Genomic DNA, 20,566 nt, shown 5'->3' with positions numbered 1-20,566 from the left:
AAGAGTCCAAAAGCTGAAGAACTTGGAGTCTGATGTTCGAAGGCAGAAGGCATCCAGCAAGGGAAAAAGATCTGAAGGCTGGAAGACTCAGCAAGTCTGCTTTTTTCTAGCCAAATTGGCAGCTGATTAGATTGTGCCCACCCAGATGAAGGGTGGGTCTGCACCTCCCAGTCCACTAACTCAAATGTTAACCTCCTTTGGCAACACCCTCACAGACACACCCAGGAACAATACTTTGCATCTTTCAACCCAATCAAGATGACACTCAACAGTAACCATCACACCCAGTTTCAGCATGCACAACTTGCTATTCAACAAAAGACCCAAGGAGAGCCCTACGCAGATTTCTAGAGCAATTTATCTGTTTCATCTCTTCCCATCTGGCATTTCTGCCCCCCATACACAAGGAAACTAAGCATCTCTAAATGTAGATCTCTGTCTTTCCAACTAAGTGAGAGTACAATTACCTTCTTGGGTCCCTCTTCCTAAGCTGGTGTTCAGGAAATTCATGAGTTATAAAGGTGGTACAATTATACCCCTCACCTCATTTGTGCCTGTTCTCTCAGTTCTTGTCACCTGTTGTCACTATTTGAATTTTTCATTTTGTCTAATTTTTCTAGTATCCTAGTTATTCATGATAGGAGTACTAGTTAACAGTCCTAATGTGTAGATCAGACTACTATGCATTGCCAGAAAAAAAAAAAAAAACCATATGGCTAGGGCACTGGTATTTATTTCAAGAATAATTTATAAATGACTATTTCTAGACTTCCTGACCAGGAAGATTATATTTTTCTCTACTGCTTTAAGGGATTATTTAGACGTTGTAAACATTCTAAATAACCCCTAAAAATGTATTTCAAATTAATTCTCATTTGTAGCAAATCCTCATAACTGATACATACGGCATTCTTCTAACAATATATTGTATTTAAAAAGTAATGGATTTTTGCATAGTTAGTTACCATTATTGAATACTTTATAAGCTTAATAATGTTCAGTTGTTTCTTCTTTTTGTTTTAAGTGGTTAAATATAAAATCTGATTATGAAGGAAATTTTATTGCTTCCATTAGGAAAGTTATTGTTGTCATTAAATTATAATCTTCATTATTTCATTGGTTATAATTTTTATAATAAACTTACATAAGAGTGATAATCTTAGAAATTCTGTCTTATTTCTCATATTAGCAAACATGTTTGACTTTATTTTAACTGTGTTTTTTCTGAATAATAAATCTTTTAGACATTCAACATCTTTTGAGTACATATTGGCAATTGATATATTCTTTGATTATAATTCATTTAAATGTAAACTTATTGGTTCAGCCTGTGCCTACATATGTAGGCTAATAAAACAAAACTATACCATATGGTTTTATTACTATATAATAAAGTCTTTAGGTATAATAATATATATATCCAATAACCTAAATAAGTTTAGCTATTTTCTTTGAACTACCTTCCCCATATTACTTTTAGTCTTGAGATTTTGATTAGCCTTTGATATCTGATATCAACTCAAACTCATACTTCAGGTCCTTTCTTGAGGGAAATACTCCCTAATCCCCACACCAAGGAGCTTTGATAACCTAGCACAGCTTTTATAATACCCTCTACCTTTCCTTCAGAATAATGGGTAACATTAAAAATAGTTATTTTTGTATTAATATTGACTTTATGTCTGCTTCTATGACGGCTCCAGATTATGCATGAATAATTCTGACTTATTCTCAGTCTCATGTCTAATATTTGACTCACATTTAGCAGACAAAATATATATGTTGAATGATCAACTGAAAGCTATACACATATTTTCTTTCCCTAAGTTGGTTAAGTTTTTTTGTTTTCTTTTTCATTTTTGAGAAGGTAAATATTTTTAATTATCAGTAACGAGTAAATAAAGAGAAAGATGTATTCATAGCATCTTATTATTAACTATTGGCTTTCTATTTTATAGTGTTTAAATATTATATATATTTAATTTTTTGTTTTGATTGCAGCATATGCTGTGTATTATATAAGTCAGATAAGGCAACTGCATTAAAGTTAAACACCGGCCTCTACACAATCCTATTTCACTCACTCACAGACAGAGGCTGTTCTCGAGTGTACTCCCTAATGTTTATGAAAATCTCTGCCTCAGAAGTCGTTTCTCAAAGATGTAAGCCATCATATAATACATATTATTTTCTTTTGTAAGGTATACATGTACATAATTTTAAAAAATCTTGTGATAAGATTTCCTAAATTTTTTTCTAGATAAATTTCATATTGTTAGCATGAATTAAGTAACTTTATAAGTTCCGAAGACCATAAATGAAAGCAACTAATTTCAGAAAATTAGACTTATACCTGAAGTCAGTTATTATTCTTGTTTAGACCTGGTGAAAGTAGTTGTTAGCAGTTAGCTTCAAAGGTTAATGTAATATCGATCAATATAAACCTAATACAGTGAATCAGAATTGTCATAGGAATGGTGAATTTTTGCCAGCAAAACAGCAAGTACTTTAAAAAAATTATTTCTGGACATAATTAACAAATTTTATTCCAAGAAAATGGTTCACACTTTCTTGTTTCTTTGCATGTCTCATAATTCGCAGCAAAAAAAAATGGACATTTAATATATTGCTGAAACTCTGGACACTTCCACTGTCCCTTCCGCAATGTGCTCTTGTTGTTGGCTTGTTTATCTTACAGGAGTGCCTGGCTTATTTTACTAAATTCTTTCACCCCAGACATTGGTAAGCCTCTATTATTCCCCAGGAGGCACAGGTTCTTCTTTCCATGACCAAATCCAGCTGTTAAATTCCACTAATTGCTGGCTGATTGATGTATGTTTTCCACAGTTCCCTAGGGCATAAACTGTTCTACAGTATTACTGTATCAAACTGTAGTTCTTTTGAAGGGATAGTTTTGGAAATCCATGTTTGATATTTGTTCTGAGTTCAAGAGAATGAGTTCCTGGTGGTTCCTCCTTTAAACTAGCTGACCTAGAGTCTATGCTTTATCTTCATTAAATTCACATATTTCCTCCCATTTTCCTTTTATTACAACTTTCACTGTTCCTGAGAATTACCTTAAGCTTGAACTTCCTCATGCCATATTGTAAGTAAAGTGAGTTTCTTAGGAAAGAGATTGGGAGTTACATGTGTTTTGACTCAAATATCCTCCCATGCAAAACAAAACAAATCAAAAGATATACATATGTGTGTGTGTATATATATATATATGTATATATATACACACACACAGATAACTAAAAATAAGTATCATAAGCAAAATAAAGAAGGGGAAATGAAACACAAAAATTAAACTGAGATTAGTACTAGGAAATAAACATTTGTAACACTTATGTTTTGCTACTCACAGGCACAAGATGACACCAGGATGTATGTATTGGATAAAAAATATATATACACACACACATATGTACACACACACATATGCACATACACATATAAAATACACACACACACGCACACATGTATATATGCTGTTACAGGTATTTTATCCCTCATTTCTCAGGGGAAGTAAATAAAGTACTGCAAATAAAATAGGGAATTTTAAGAATATAAAAAATAATAATAATAAAAAATAAAAAAATCCCAGTTTTTACAGTGCTTTTATTAAGAAGGGCATATTTTCCATTACTGTGCCTTATAATTACCTTAGAAATTGGCAATTATTTAGAAATCATTCATTTCTAAATGAATGAGAAATTTAAAATAAGAAAACAGTCCTAGATTAAACCTAGATGCAAAGCAAAACTAGGAATTCTTGTTAAGGGAGAGAATGCTAGTGATGGGTAAAAGTTGGGAAGAAGATTTGAGGAATCACCTTAAACACGCTTTTTACACCAAAGAAACCTAGACACGCTATTAGGCTACAACTGGCCCTAAACAATGTTTCTGAAATATAACGACTTCAAATGTATTCAAGCTGTCATTCTTTCATTTGAATACTATTAAAGTCATGGCATTTAATTTTCCTAACTTTATAAAAAGTAATGAAATTAACGACATTCTGTGTTTTATCTTCTCCCGTCTTCACCTCTATCATAGTTCACATAATCATTTTCTAAATAACGCTCTCTATTTCTGTTGAGTGCTCTCTGAATTAACTTTTCCTGTGATTTTAAATATTAGTTCTCTATGCTTCTTTAGTAATTTTATGCTCCATTTTCTCAATTAGTAGTTATAGCTACGAGCAATATGCCATCATGGAGAGGGTTCAAAGGTTATAGATTATGATTTTCTTTAAATGTGAAATAACTGTTTAGATGGTATTTGCATGGTAAAAATGAAAGAGAGAGAGATTTATTGTAAACTTTTCTTCTTTGCATCTTCCTTCAGATTTCTAGCAGATTGAATTATGTTAATATGACAAATATTTTCAAGTACAAAACGCCTTTGAAGAAACAAGAAGCAGTTGATAACTTAAAAAGTCAATCTGGGATTTACTTTTTAACAAATGTCAGCACTTACAGAACTGGAGTGATGAGCTTATTTATATTCTTTCTCAGTCTTAATTTGTTAATCTGATACAAACTTAACTATATAGTTTAGAATAAAACTATTTTTTCTATTAATTTTTGTAGAACTACTTTATACTTTTTTTCAAATTATTTTTTAAAGTCTTTGAAAGTGACTTTACAAATATTGTACTTTGTGGGGAAAATATCTTTTGTTGAAAATAATAAATAGATAGCTCATTAAGTCTGTGGTAAAGTTGAAATATTGACTGGAACTAAGAACCAGAAATTTTAGGAAAAATTCATTATAATAAATAAACACCAATCACTTTCAAAGTTTACTTTCCAAAAAACACCATTGAATTGGCCTCGTTTTTAATTATACTTCTTTCTATGTTCAGAAATAAAAGTAAACAGAACTTAACTTCTACCAGGATATACACAATAGGGTGAAAAGTATTTCCTTAACTGAAAAGAAATTTAAAAATTATTATCAAAAAATATTTAGAGCTAGTAAAACAATTCACCAACATTGAAACCCTTTTACTTCCAAATAGTCTTTCAAATGATTATGTCGGATAAATTTGACTCTCTAATTATTTATTATCTTGGTAGCTGTAGCAGGCAGTTTACATAATAATATAGGCAGCAGAAATAGCCTCAGACGAAATTCAGCAGAAAATAACTTCATATATTATTGCTGAGTTAACAAAAATACCAGTCAACTTGTTAAAAAAAATCCCTTATATGTGATTTGACAGAATTACAGTCATTTTACCAAGGAACGAGTTTGATGAAGACACAATTACCATTGATGTTGGGCCCTGTGTCTACCTTGGTGATTCTATCACTTGATTTGAATATGGATACTTTTAGAAGCCCCAGTGCTACTACGTCATATCAAAGTGATAAGAGTAAAATTAAAAAATAGATAAATTAGATTACAGCAAAATTAAAATTTTTGTGCTGTAAGTAATATCAAAAAAGTAAAATGACCACCAACATTTGGGATAAATATTTTCAAGTCATATGTCTTATAAGGGGCTTAGATCTAGAATATTTAAAGGAAACTAATGACTCAATGATAAAAACATAGGCTAATTTTAAAAATGGACAAATAATTTGATTCCAATATTTCTCCAAAGAAAATATGCCAAAGGCCAGCAGGCACATGAGAAGATGCACATTATCATTAGTCATTCATGGAATAAAAATTAAAACCACAATACAATGCTACTACATATAAAATCAGATAGTAAAAATCAGAAGACAGAATATAACAAGTGGTGGTAATAATGTGACTACATTGGAACAATCATCCATTGCTAGTGGAATGTAAACTATTACAACCAATTTGGAAAATAGTTTGACAGTTTTCAAACAATTTAAACATAGATTTATAATATGATCCAGTAATTCAACTTCTAATTACATACCCAAAAGAAATGAAAACCACAAAATCCAGAAAATATCTTGTACATAAATGTTTATAACAGCATTACTCATAACCACATAAAAGTGAAAAATTTCAAAATGTTCATAAATTGGTGAATAAATCAATAAAATATAGTTTAGCCATGCAATGGAAGGTTACTCAGCAATAAAAAGGAATGAAGTGTTGTACCTTCTATAATATGCATGAGCTATGAAACATCATGCTAAATGCAAATAGCCAGTCTCAAATGATGTCATATTGTATGAGTCCATTTGTACAAAATGTCTAGAATAGCTAAATCTATAGTAAAACAAAGTAGATTAGTGGTCACCTATATCTGAGGAGGAGAGAGATAGAGAATGGTTGCTAATGGGTAGATTAGACGTGATGAATATGTTCTAATATTAGGTATTGTGATAACGGCACAACCATGACTATTCCAAGGAAGCATTGAATTGTACAATTTGAGTGAATATTATGGTGTTGTATCTCAATAATATAAAATATTATATCAAAATGAAGCTGCTAAAACATGTAGTTCATGAAAAAATGTGTGATTTGGGGTACTATATAAAATTGTATTGTATGACTAGGTAATGTATGAGGGGTGAAACTTTTTCTTTAATCTCAGTCATAAGTAAATGGTGAAATAAAGTTTGTAGGTTTATTAACAGAAGTAAATGAAAATCAACTTATGTAGACCATGTTATCTGGATATACTTCAAAATTTCTCCATCTTTCTAATGTATTGACTTTTTAATCCTTAAAAAAGTCCTGCTTTTACTTTGAAGACATTCTATACATTAAGTATACATTGTTTGGTATCAGTTTAGTCATTCCAGCTCTCTATTGGTTACTGATTACTTGGTATATGGTTTCCAATTTCTTTGCTTTAAAACTATCCGGGTATTTTAATTTGAAATATATCACAGGTAGAGGGCAGACAGTATATCATTGAATCTTGTTTTTATTTTATTCCAATCTTACAATCTTTGCCTTTGAACATCATGTGTTTGTAATTTCTGTTTAATGTAACTACTAATATAGTTGAATTTATGTCTGATATATGGATGTGATATATATGTATATATGTATATTTATATATCTCTCACGTATATATATGCATATATATACACATGCTGCCAGCACAAAGAAGCACTGGATCCTTTTAAGTTAAACAAATATTATATTATATCCTGTCTTTATCTCCCATTCCTATTTTCCCTCTCTTGCTCTCTCTATTATATGTGTATATATAATATATAATGCTTGACACACTACACGACTTAATATTGCAAAGCTACTTTCATATAAGTGACATACTTTTATAGTTTATATAAATATTTATATAGTTCAGATATTATATATTTACAGGAGTATTTTATAATTTACATATGTATTTTATAAAAAGTTCAGATATTTATATAAATACATGTGTATCTCAACATATATATAGTTTTATAGTCTCCTATCTGCCAACATGTATATGCCATTTTTAGTGCTCTTGACTCCTTGTGGATTCCAGTAAAAATCTGTTTTCTACAAACAACTATTCTTTTATTCTTCCACAAATTCTCTACACCCAGTGTACTGCATTTCTTGTCACTTTGTTTGTAAATTACACTTTAAGTTCTGGAATACATGTGCAGAACATGCAGGTTTGTAACATATGTATACACACGCCATGGTGGTTTGCTGCACCCATCAACCCGTCATCTACATTAGGTATTTCTCCTAATGCTATCCTTTCCCTTGCCTCCCATCCCCTGACAAGACCCGGTGTGTGATGTTCCCCTGCCTGTGTCCACGTTTTCTCATTGTTCAACTCCCATTTATGAGTGAGAACATGTGGCATTTGGTTCTCTGTTCCTGTGTTAGTTTGCTGAGAATGATGGTTTCCAGCTTCATCTATGTCCCTGAAAAGGACATGAACTCATTCTTTTTTATAGCTGCATAGTATTCCATGGTGTATATGTGACACATTTTTGTTATCCAGTCTATCATTGATGGGCATTTGGGTTGGTTCCATGTCTTTGCTATTGTGAACACTGCGACAGAAAACATATGTGTGCATATGTCTTTATAGTAGAATGACTTATAATCCTTTGGGTATATACTCAGCAATGAGATTGCTAGGTCAAATGTTATTTCTGGTTCTAGATCCTTGAGGAATCCCCACACTGTCTTCCACAATGGTTGAACTAATTTATACTCCCACTAACAGTGTAAAAGCGTTCCTATTTCTCTACAACCTCTCCAGCATCTGTTGTTTCCTGACTTCTTAATGATCGCCATTCTAACTGGCGTGAGATCGTATCTCGTTGTGATTTTGATTTGCATTTCTCTAATGACCAGTAATGATGAGCTTTTTTTCATATGTTTGTTGGCCATATAAATGTCTTCTTTTGAGAAGTGTCTGTTCATATCCCTCATCCACTTTTTGATCCATTGTTTTTTCTTGTAAATTTGTTTAAGTTACTTGTAGATTCTGGATATTAGCCCTTTGTCAGATGGATAGATTGCAAAAATTTTCTTCCATTCTGTAGGTTGCCTGTTCACTCTGATGATAGTTTCGTTGGCTGTGCAGAAGCTCTTTAGTTTAATTAGATCCCATTTGTCAATTTTGACTTTTGTTGTCATTGCTTTTGGTGTTTTAGTCATGAAGTCTTTGCCCATGCCTATGTCTTGAATGATATTGCCTAGGTTTTCTTCTAGGGTTTTTATGGTTTTAGATCTTACACTGAAGTCTTTAATCCATCTTTAATAAATATTTGTGTAATGAAGGGGTCCAGTTTCAGTTTTCTGCATATGGCTAGCCAGTTTTTGAACACCATTTATTAAATAGGGAATCCTTTCCCTATTGCTTGTTTTTGTCAGGTTTGTCAAAGATCAGATGGTTGTAGATGTGTGGCATTTTTTCTGAGGCCTCTGTTCTGTTCCATTGGTCTATATATCTGTTTTGGTACCACTACCATGCTGTTTTGGTACCCGTACCAGGCTGTTTTGGTTACTGTAGCCTTGTAGTATAGTTTGAAGTCAGGTCTCGTGATGCCTCCAGCTTTGTTCTTTTTGCTTAGGATTGTCTTGGCTATAGGGGCTCTTTTTTGGTTCCATATAAAATTTAAAGTAGTTTTTTTTTTTTCTAATTCTGTGAAGAAAGTCAATGGTAGCTTGATGGTAGCTATCCAGCATTGAATCTATAAACTATTTTGGGCAGTAAGGCCATTTTCATGATATTGATTCTTCCTACCCACGAGCATGGAATGTTTTTTCCATTTGTTTGTGTCCTCTCTTATTTCCTTGAGCAGTGGTTTGTAGTTCTTGAAGAGGTCCTTCACATCCCTTGTAAGTTGTATTTCCTAGGTATTTGATTCTCTATGTAGCAATTGTGAATGGGAGTCCACTCATGCTTTGGCTCTCTGTCTATTATTGTTGTATGGGAATGCTTGTGATTTTTGCACATCTAGTTTGTATCCTGAGACTTCGCTGAAGTTGCTTATTAGCATAAGGAGATTTTGGGCTGAGACAATGGGGTTTTCTAAATATACAATCATGTAATCTGCAAACAGAAACAATTTGAATTCCTCTCTTCCTATTTGAATACACCTTATTTCTTTCTCTTGCCTGATTGCGCTGGCCAGAACTTCCAATACTATGTGACTAGGAGTGGTGAGAGAGGGCATCCTTGTCTTGTGCTGGTTTTCAAAGGGAATGCTTCCAGCTCTTGCCCATTCAGTATGATATTGGCTGTGGGTTTGTCATGAATAGCACTTATTATTTTGAGATACGTTTCATCGATACCTAGTTTATTGAGAGTTTTTAGCATGAAGGGGTGTTGAATTTTATTGAAGGCCTTTTCTGCAAATAGACCAATAACAAGTTCTGAAATTGAGGCATTAATTAACAGCCTACCAACCAAAAAAGCCCAGAACCAGACAGATTCACAGCCAAATTCTAACAGAGGTACAAAGAAGAGCTGGCACCATTCCTTCTGAAACTATTCCAAACAATAGAAAAAGAGGGACTCCTCCCTAACTCATTTTATGAGGCCAGCATCATCCTGATACCAAAACCTGAGAGAGACACCAAAAAAAAAGAAAATTTCAGGCCAATATCTCTGATGAACATCCATGTGAAAATCCTCAATAAAATACTTGCAAACCAAATCCAGCAGCACAATAAAAGCTTATTGACCACAATCAAGTTGGCTTCATCCCTAGGATGCAAGGCTGGTTCAACATACGCAAATCAATAGATGTAATCCATCACACAAACAGAAACAATGATAAAAACCCTTGGAACTTTTTATTTGTATTTGCTTTTATTTATTTGACCTTTAAAGTTGCAATGCAGAAGAATTTGTCATTCTTTAATATTTCTGTGTGCACTTTAAACCTCAGACCAAATATGTTTTATTTATCAAAACCAACAAAATGCTCTACGGTTAAATTAGTCTTATAGTTTATTTATATCTACATGGTATTACTTACTTTGTCTTCCAGGTATGTGTACAATACTACTTCCTTGAAGGCAGGAAAATACTTTGGCTCTCATATTTGTGGACTTTGTATATCAGAAAGAATGAATACAGCACGTTGTAAATAAAGAAGTTCAATTAACTTATAGAATTGAATTCAGCAAATTAACACCATTATTATTTAACAAACCTAGTTATATTACCTCACACTTAATCAATGTTATTTATAGCATTGTCAATGTGAATTTGATACAGAGGAGGAAGATGAGCCAGACATGATTAGCTACTCAAACAGACGACTAATGAGTCACAGTCCTTTTCACTGAGTTTGCAAAACCTGCACAAACATATAATGCCACACAAAGATTGAAGGACTGTGCTCGATATATTCAAAGGGGACTTGGGACACTCAAGTAATAAGTTTTCATTTCCATTGGTGGATGGAAAAGCCATAAAACCTCTTAACACGAGGATTTTTGAACGATGAGAAAGACATTCCTGCTAGAGTAAGAAAAAGCACCAAAGAATAAAATAGCATGACGTGTTTGACGTGCTTTATGTTGATTATTATGGCTGTGGCCCAAATTGCAAGGAGCTAAACCAGTAATTTATGAAGAACCTTCCTCACTGTGCTACAGAGGGTTTGTTCTGCTGTAATTTTAGTGACCTGATTTGATTTCCCTTTTATTAAATAAAAGTCTCCATTTGGAACTATTAAAATAATATAGGTAAAAGTTGAAAGATGATATTTTACAAATGGGATTCTTTGTGGTAACATCATGATAGACATGAGATAGAGTATGACAAACTTTTAGGAATTATAGTGGAGATGAAACATTACTAAATGTATGTGAACTAAAAGGAAAGCAAAGTAAAAATTAAAGAAAATAAATGCATTCTGAACTCCTGGCAAAGTTAGATCAGTCAAGGATGAATTTCCTCATAGAGATAGAAAACAAAGTATGATGATTAAATTGAAAGGCAATTGTACAAGCAAAATATTGTTGGGGTTGAATTTGAGATTATTATATGCATAAAATTGATTTGTTGCATAAATTTAAGTAAAAGTAGCATACAGATAGTGGTGTGAGAAACAATGACCAGAAGAGTGAATAATCATACCCAATATAAAAATGCTTAATATTTGTTGAGCATTTATTTTTTATTTATTTATTTTTTTAAATGGTGTCTCGCTCTGTCACCCAGGCTGGAGTGCACGATCTTGGCTCACTGCAACCTCCACCTCCCCAGTTTACGCCATTCTCTTGCCTCAGCCTCCCGAGTAGCTGGGACTACAGGCACCCACCACCACGCCCAGCTAGTTTTTTGTATTTTTAGTGTAGACGGGGTTTCACCGTGTTGGCCAGGATGGTTTCGATCTGCTGACCTTGTGATCCGCCCGCCTCAGCCTCCCAAAGTGCTGGGATTACAGGCGTGAGCCGCTGCACCCGGCCTTGTTGAGCATTTATTAACTGTCTTTGTGTTTTACATGTATTAACAAATCTAACACATTAAACATAAAAGGAAATTAAGACAGGGATATTTTAAACTACTTATCCAATTTCACAAAACTAGTACCTATGCTTTTAATCACTGTCGCGTATTACCTCTGAAATAGAAATACTCATAAAGAAAGTAGTATTCAACTGTTATCAAATGAAGTTGCAAGAGAGAACTATATTTTACAATTAATTTACAATCTTGGAAAGATATTTTTAAATGTAGGCAGAAGCAAGTTTGGTTTGGCAGAGTAAATTGATGGTGCTTTATGGTGACATACGTGAGCTGCATTTTTTTTTTTTTTTTGCACAGTTGTATAGCAGTGAAAAAAGAGACTTAGTGTGCAGAGGCTCAGAGTTTAACACAAAGACTATTAAGATGGGAGAGATTAAAATTCTGTGAGATTATGGGAAATTAATTAGTAGACAGAGACTGAACATATGTGAGAAAGAGGAAAAAATTCCCAGTCCTGAAGAAATTGAAGCAGCTGGAATAGAAATCAGAAGTGAAGGGATTAGTGTTAAGCTACAGGAAATAAAATCACTTTCTCTGAGTAATAAAAAGAAATAAGTGCATGTAGAAGTACTTTGGGATTCGGTTTTATTTTTTGGTTTGGGGAAGGCAGTTTAACAGATCTGTTGGTTAAATTGACTATTTTATCTTTTTTTTTCTTGGTCAATGCTGTAATTTAATATAATAGTTTTAGAAAGAATTGGCAGTGAGCTCCCTATCTTATCTGAGTGTAATGTGAGTACATAAGTTTCCTTATATGTAGTAGCCATAAAATCCACCTGTCACTATTTTTTTGTTTAAAGAAATTATAAAGCAATTATTAGAGTTTTTTTCCAAAGGCATGACTCCTTACTGATGATGATGAAGTGATAAAAAGCAGATAAAAAATTATATTACAAACTCAAATTTCTTTTTTTTTTTTTTTTACATTTTTTTTTCTTTTATTATTATTATTATTATTATTATACTTTAGGTTTTATGGTACATGTGCACAATGTGCAGGTAAGTTACATATGTATACATGTGCCATGCTGGTGCGCTGCACCCACCAACTCGTCATCTAGCATTAGGTATATCTCCCAATGCTATCCCTCCCCCCTCCCCCCACCCCACAACAGTCCCCAGAGTGTGATGTTCCCCTTCCTGTGTCCATGTGTTCTCATTGTTCAATTCCCACCTATGAGTGAGAATATGCGGTGTTTGGTTTTTTGTTCTTGCGATAGTTTACTGAGAATGATGATTTCCAATTTCATCCATGTCCCTACAAAGGACGTGAACTCATCATTTTTTATGGCTGCATAGTATTCCATGGTGTATATGTGCCACATTTTCTTAATCCAGTCTATCATTGTTGGACATTTGGGTTGGTTCCAAGTCTTTGCTATTGTGAATAATGCCGCAATAAACATACGTGTGCATGTGTCTTTATAGCAGCATGATTTATAGTCCTTTGGGTATATACCCAGTAATGGGATGGCTGGGTCGAATGGAATTTCTAGTTCTAGATCCCTGAGGAATCGCCACACTGACTTCCACAAGGGTTGAACTAGTTTACAGTCCCACCAACAGTGTAAAAGTGTTCCTATTTCTCCACATCCTCTCCAGCACCTGTTGTTTCCTGACTTTTTAATGATTGCCATTCTAACTGGTGTGAGATGGTATCTCATTGTGGTTTTGATTTGCATTTCTCTGATAGCCAGTGATGGTGAGCATTTTTTCATGTGTTTTTTGGCTGCATCAATGTCTTCTTTTGAGAAGTGTCTGTTCATGTCCTTTGCCCACTTTTTGATGGGGTTGTTTGTTTTTTTCTTGTAAATTTGTTGGAGTTCATTGTAGATTCTGGATATTAGCCCTTTGTCAGATGAGTAGGTTGCGAAAATTTTCTCCCATTTTGTAGGTTGCCTGTTCACTCTGATGGTAGTTTCTTTTGCTGTGCAGAAGCTCTTGAGTTTAATTAGATCCCATTTGTCAATTTTGGCTTTTGTTGCCATTGCTTTTGGTGTTTTAGACATGAAGTCCTTGCCCATGCCTATGTCCTGAATGGTAATGCCTAGGTTTTCTTCTACGGTTTTTATGGTTTTAGGTCTAACATTTAAGTCTTTAATCCATCTTGAATTGATTTTTGTATAAGGTGTAAGGAAGGGATCCAGTTTCAGCTTTCTACATATGGCTAGCCAGTTTTCCCAGCACCATTTATTAAATAGGGAATCCTTTCCCCATTTCTTGTTTTTGTCAGGTTTGTCAAAGATCAGATACTTGTAGATATGTGGCATTATTTCTGACGGCTCTGTTGTGTTCCATTGATCTATATCTCTGTTTTGGTACCAGTACCATGCTGTTTTGGTTACTGTAGCCTTGTAGTATAGTTTGAAGTCAGGTAGTGTGATGCCTCCAGCTTTGTTCTTTTGGCTTAGGATTGACTTGGCGATGCGGGCTCTTTTTTGGTTCCATATGAACTTTAAAGTAGTTTTTTCCAATTCTGTGAAGAAAGTCATTGGTAGTTTGATGGGGATGGCATTGAATCTGTAAATTACCTTGGGAAGGATGGCCATTTCATAAACTCAATTTCTTTTAAATTTTTGTGAAAATATTAACTCATAACACATAGACGTGTGTGTGTGTGTGTGTGTGGGTATATTATATATATATATATATAAAATTCATATAATCAATGGAAAATTGATTATATGAATTGAATCATTCTTGTCCTATCCAACTAAATCAGAGAATCAGGATCAAGGAGCCCGGAGAAAATCATTCAGGGCACATAGCATCTGCTCCAAGAGTTAAATACTCTACAAGTTCAGCTGCTAAAATCATCGGCTGTAACCCTAAGACCAGTTTCACCTGCCAGTATCACTCACCAATCAAAGCCTGCCAGCTCCCAAAATCTTCTCTGGTGCCAAGAAACTTACTTCCACAACAAAACTTAGTATTTCTCTACTAATAAATCTCCCAAACTTCCCTTTGTGCTTTGGACATACGGAAGACCACACATCATTTGTGTATGCCTCAAACTGCAGTTCTTACTTCCAAAATAAAACATTTTAAATTTAGATATTTATCTCTATATTGTATTTGATTTTGACAGTGTATGTTTAGATATACATATAGTTGAACATCCTATAAATTTGATATAAAATTTAGTAAAAGAAAAAATAACTTTATAAATTTATATACACTTAAAAATAGCATATTTTTACTTAACATTTTAATTTTACTTTTAAGATGCAATTTTATTCTTACATATGATTATCATATTAATTTGAAACAGATTCACACACAACTGATTCACACATAATCAGAGGGATTATGTGCTTATTTTACCCATTGTATTGCTGATGTGGTTATATTTAATATAAAATTCATTTAAATCATAAAGAGACACATCTAATACTTGAATGGGTATATAATTTGTTATCAATAGCACAAACATAATGTATAATTATTATTGTATATGTGTATGTTTACCATGAATTATATTATTGGTAACCATTACATATAAAAAGTTAAACTTTATACTTTCTATATTAATGTATTTTAAACACAATATTTATTTCTTCTGTAGTCAAACACTTGTAGCATGTAGAAAATAATCAGCATAAACATTTAGGTGTAAAATATATACATAACCAACATTTTTTTTGGCTGCCACTACATAAACTGCACTAAAATAATTAATAATTATTTTATTTTCTTAAAAATATTAGATGCATGTTTTATTTAATTTATAAACTTACCTCACCAAGTCATATTATAATCTATCCCCATTTTACATAGGAGGAAACCAGGGTAGCTAGGTACTATGCTAGGAATTTACAATAGCATAGGAAAAATGAAAAAGCATTATTTGCCTTCATGGAGCATCTATTCTAGCAAGAAAGACAAACACCAATCATGTGAAGAAACAAATGAATTAAAAATTACTAGATAAACAACAACAAACACAGAGGTGGAGAAAACAGTTCTAAAGGATTGACAGCAACAGTGAGACCCGGAGGGAAGTAAGGAGTTACTTATGAAAACAACCAGAAATAATGTCTTTAAGTACAAAGGAATAACAAGTGCAAAAGTTTTGAGTAGAGGGAACAATCCTAGTAATTCTAGTAATTCATACAATGACAAAGGCTAGAATTCTGTGAGTGTGTGTAACATAATGAAGCTGGAAGGATAAACAAAAGCCATATCTCTCAGGGGCCTGATCACTTATAACCTTGATAGCCACGAGCACGGAGGACTGAAATTGAGCATTTCTTCCTGTGCTGGGCTGTTACTTTGTACATGCGTACGAGTTCAGAGAGCATTTTCATCTTCTACTTATTCTTCTCTTTCACAGTACTTTGAGCTATTCAGGAATAGGGCCTCCTCTTTATTTATCCACAAACCAGGCACAATACTGGTGAATTTTTAAACCACAGTAACTTAAATGATTTCAACTGTAGAAGATTTAATAATGGCTGTTTCCACTCACTAATGTATATGAATTACAATCAGACACACAGAAAATTTGTAACATCATTTTAAAATTCTGTATCAATTGCTACTCTCCAAAAATCATTTTTAGAGTAAATGTAATCTTTGGCTATAAATTTCATATAGTATGTGTACCATACTTTTTCATTAAACGAGTAGTGTAATATAATGGGCAACCAATCTGTTTAACATCTTTTTAAAAACATCAAATATTTATTTAAAAATACTACCAAAAATCTTTCATAATATTTGATTGTATTGTTTGCATTATTTATCATTTTCTTCAGATATCATTAAAAAATGTATATTTAAAAATTGTTACATTCATATGAGCCCTTTTGTCTGATAACATATAATACCACTGAAAATTTTTCATAAGGCATTGAGCTTAATATGACTGATTTATGTCTTGCTCAAATTCTATCATTTTGATCTCTCTTCAATGCATTCATATTTATTCCTTTTCGTTTTTATATTTCACAAAAAAAATCATATCACAAAACGTCTGCCAACAATTTTCTTTTGGGCTGAGTCTGATAGATAAGAGACAGGGCAAATTTGGAAAGCCTTATTTTTTCCTTGTGATTTTAACTTTTTATTCTATATTCCTGTTTTTTGCTGCACTCCAAAGTCATTTTGACCCTGAGCAGAAAAGTTCAGCCGGACTTCTTTTTTTCTGTCTTTCTATGTCTTCATTTTTTACCTTGTGGTTTTATTTTTAAATGTTACCAAATTCAAAACTTCTTTTTTTAATCAAATTCTTCATTCAGTACCTATATTTCTGGATGTTGCTCTTTAAAATTGTAATTGCCAATTTTGGTCTGATCCTCATCTAGCTTTAGAAAAGCTCCTCTACCGAGAAGGAGAAAAAACTACCTATTAAAATCTAACCTGACTTTGGAATTAATGGATAGAAAGCCATGTTGAAAATCAGTTTAGAATTGTGAGAAAACAACAGACTGTGCATTTTATGCAAAATTCGTATAAGCCTCTGAGCTTTAGGGGAATGGGCAACAATAGCCAAATTTCATTTAAGAAAAAATAAATAGGAAAATTAGTGTCGTTTTGTTAAATTTAAATGCAACTCGTTCAAGGTTTCAGAGACCCAAAACTTCTATTATGTTTCGTTAGTACTCATACGATCTTTCTTCTAAAAGGGAAAGCTGCTTTGTTTCTAACACACCCTAACCTTAGTCCCTATGCGTCAACTCTCTTACTATTTCTTCAGTAAAGCATATATCCTCACGCCTACAAATAAAACAAAGTGAGATACAAACTCCAATGCTTTTTTTTTTTTTGAGACGAAGTCGTGCTCTGTCACCCAGGCTGCAGTGGCGCAATCTCGGCTCACTGCAAGCTCCGCCTCCCGGGTTCACGCCATTCTCTTGCCTCAACCTCCAGAGTAGCAGGGACTACAGGCGCTCGCCACCATGCCCGGCTACTTTTTCTATTTTTAATAGAGACAGAATTTCACCGTGTTAGCCAGGATGGTCTCCATCTCCTGACCTTGTGATCCGACGGCCTCGGCCTCCCAAAGTGCTGGGATTACAGGGGTGAGCCACCGTTCCCAGCCTAATATTTTGTATTTTTAGTCGAGATGAGGTTTCACCATGTTAGCCAGGATGGTCTGGATCTCCCGACCTCCTGATCCGCTCGCCTCTGTCTCCCAACAAACTCCAAAGCTTTTAAGCCATTTTAGATACATGAGTCACTGGATAGCTACTAAATATTAACCTGGGAGTGATGGTTGATTCTTTTGAAAAAGAAATAGTCAGTGTCAATATTTCTGTAACAGAGACCAATAAACTGGAGAAAGGCTGATAATTATCTACAAATTGTAGTCCATGATAAATTTCTTACTGTTTAATATTTTTAGTTTTGACATAGAAAATATATAATAAATCCAATTAACACATTCCAAACAAAACATTCTTCTTTCATTAAATGACATGTGATGTATTTTAACATGATGTCTTTCCAAAAATATATATTATAAATAAGTTCAAAGAGGTATGTGATTATTTTTTAACTATGACAAATATCTACTTTTCTTCAGTGTTTCCAATATGACAGTTTGTTGTTCACTTGATTGTTATCTCATTTAATCTTCAAAACTGTCCCATAATCATTATGATCATTTTACCAATTACTGAGAAGTCATATAGTTTGCTTGTATAGTTAATAAATACTTTCTTTACACGTACTTTTCTCTTGTTAGACTCACAAAAATCTGAAATAGTATCATCATTTCCATTTTGTAGATTAAGAAACATAGAGATACTTGCTGAAATGCAAATAAAATTTTGATATTCTTTATTAACATCTGCTTTAAAACTTCAAACAATTGCTACCTCTCATACTTAACACTCACTTGATGTGTAATCCAATGATATTAGAACCAATTGTACTATATAGATCATTTCCTTTTCTGTATTGAATAATAAATTGGAGTGTACCAAAAGTAAGTAATAGTCTTCATGGTAAAGATTGGCAGTAAATTGAAAGATTCTTTAAACTTTGAGTTTATTCATTCTTCCATTGAACATTGATTACCAGGAGGGCCTGTGATTTTAATGGCATTATACATAAGAATTTCAATTTAAATAAGATTTTGAATATTTTAATAAGCTATGTAGTATTTCCAATAGAATCTATAATTGACATCTCAAAGAAAAACTTTCCTTTTATGCTTTTTATGCCTGAACAAGTTTATAAAGAGCATTTATATAAAATGCATTTTAACATTTTAATATTGATATTAATGTTTGACACCAAAAGTTGGTAAATTCAGTTTTCCAGAGTACTACCTTCTTCAAAGTGAAACGTTAGAGACCATATTGACCCAAATAAATAGGTCAGATTTTCAAGAGTTTTCAAACTCTCGTCTAATTGCTCCCAAAAATCTTTTGTTTTGTATTTGTTTAGTGTAAGACTTTCATTCCCATCAATTCACAAACTTACTCTTTGAAATAGCCAGAAGCTACTGTGATTTATTTATAACACTCTAATACAGTTGACCCTTGAACAAAATGAGGAGTAGGAGTGCTAAACACCATGAAGTTGATAATTCATCTATAACTTTTGACTCTGCAACAACTTAACTTTTAATAGCCTATTGACTGGAAGACTTACTGATAAACAGTCAATTAATACATATCTTGTATGTTATATGTATTAAACACTAAGTTTTTACCAGAAGATAACCTAGAGGAGGTTACTAAGAATATCATAAAGAAGATAAAATGTTATTCATTAACTGGAAGTGGATCATTATAAAGGTCTTTGTCCTTGTCATCTTCACACTGAGTAGGCCAAAAAGAAGGAAGAAGATAAGTTGGTCTTTCTATCTTAAAGATGGCAGAGGCAAAAAAAAAAAAAAAAAAAAAAACCAACTTGTGTGTAAGTTGACCACAGTTCAAACCCAAGTTATTCAAGGGTCAACTGTAAATGGCAGTTATGTTACTGAATCGGGTTTGAAATATTAGTCATTATTAGTGACATCAGCTAACATCAGCTGTGTTATATCCAGTGTACCCCAAGTCTTATATCCAGTGTACCCCAAAATCCAGTCTAAATCAGGTTTTAAATATTAGTCATTATTACTGACATCAGCTAACATCAGCAGTGTTATATCCAGTGTACCCCAAGTCTTATATCCAGTGTACTCCAAAATTCAGTCCAATTTATATATTTACCCCCGAACTTGTGATTATGCTAAGATTGGTGTCTGATTATAATTGAATAAATTATTAATAAAGCAATCATTCTAATTCTTCTCTGAAATATTCATATTTCATAAAATATATTTAATTAAACTTTTAAGTATGTTATTTGCAAAATTGGAAGACACAGTGTAGGAAAAATATTGACAAATTAAATTTACCCTTGCTAGATTTTTACCAGAAGTTAATGTTTAAAAAAAAATTCAATATCAAACAAATGTGGTAGAGGTCAAAGTATCTCTTCTCCCTCAATGAATAAATGTAAAGAAAGACTTCAGAGAATATTTTTAAATTGACAAATCTTAAAATGTTACCATTGTGATAATGAAAAAACATTAATAAATTCTCTAGACTAAAAAAGACAAGTGGGCCAGGCGCGGTGGCTCACACCTGTAATCCCAGCACTTTTCGTCTGAGTTTGGGAGTTCGAGACCAGTCTGACCAACATAGAGAAATCCCCGTCTCTACTAAAAAT

Source organism: Pongo pygmaeus, chromosome 14 (assembly GCF_028885625.2).
Source record: "Pongo pygmaeus isolate AG05252 chromosome 14, NHGRI_mPonPyg2-v2.0_pri, whole genome shotgun sequence".
In the NCBI taxonomy this organism is placed as follows: Eukaryota; Metazoa; Chordata; class Mammalia; order Primates; family Hominidae; genus Pongo; species Pongo pygmaeus.
Note: the sequence above shows the minus strand (reverse complement) of the source record.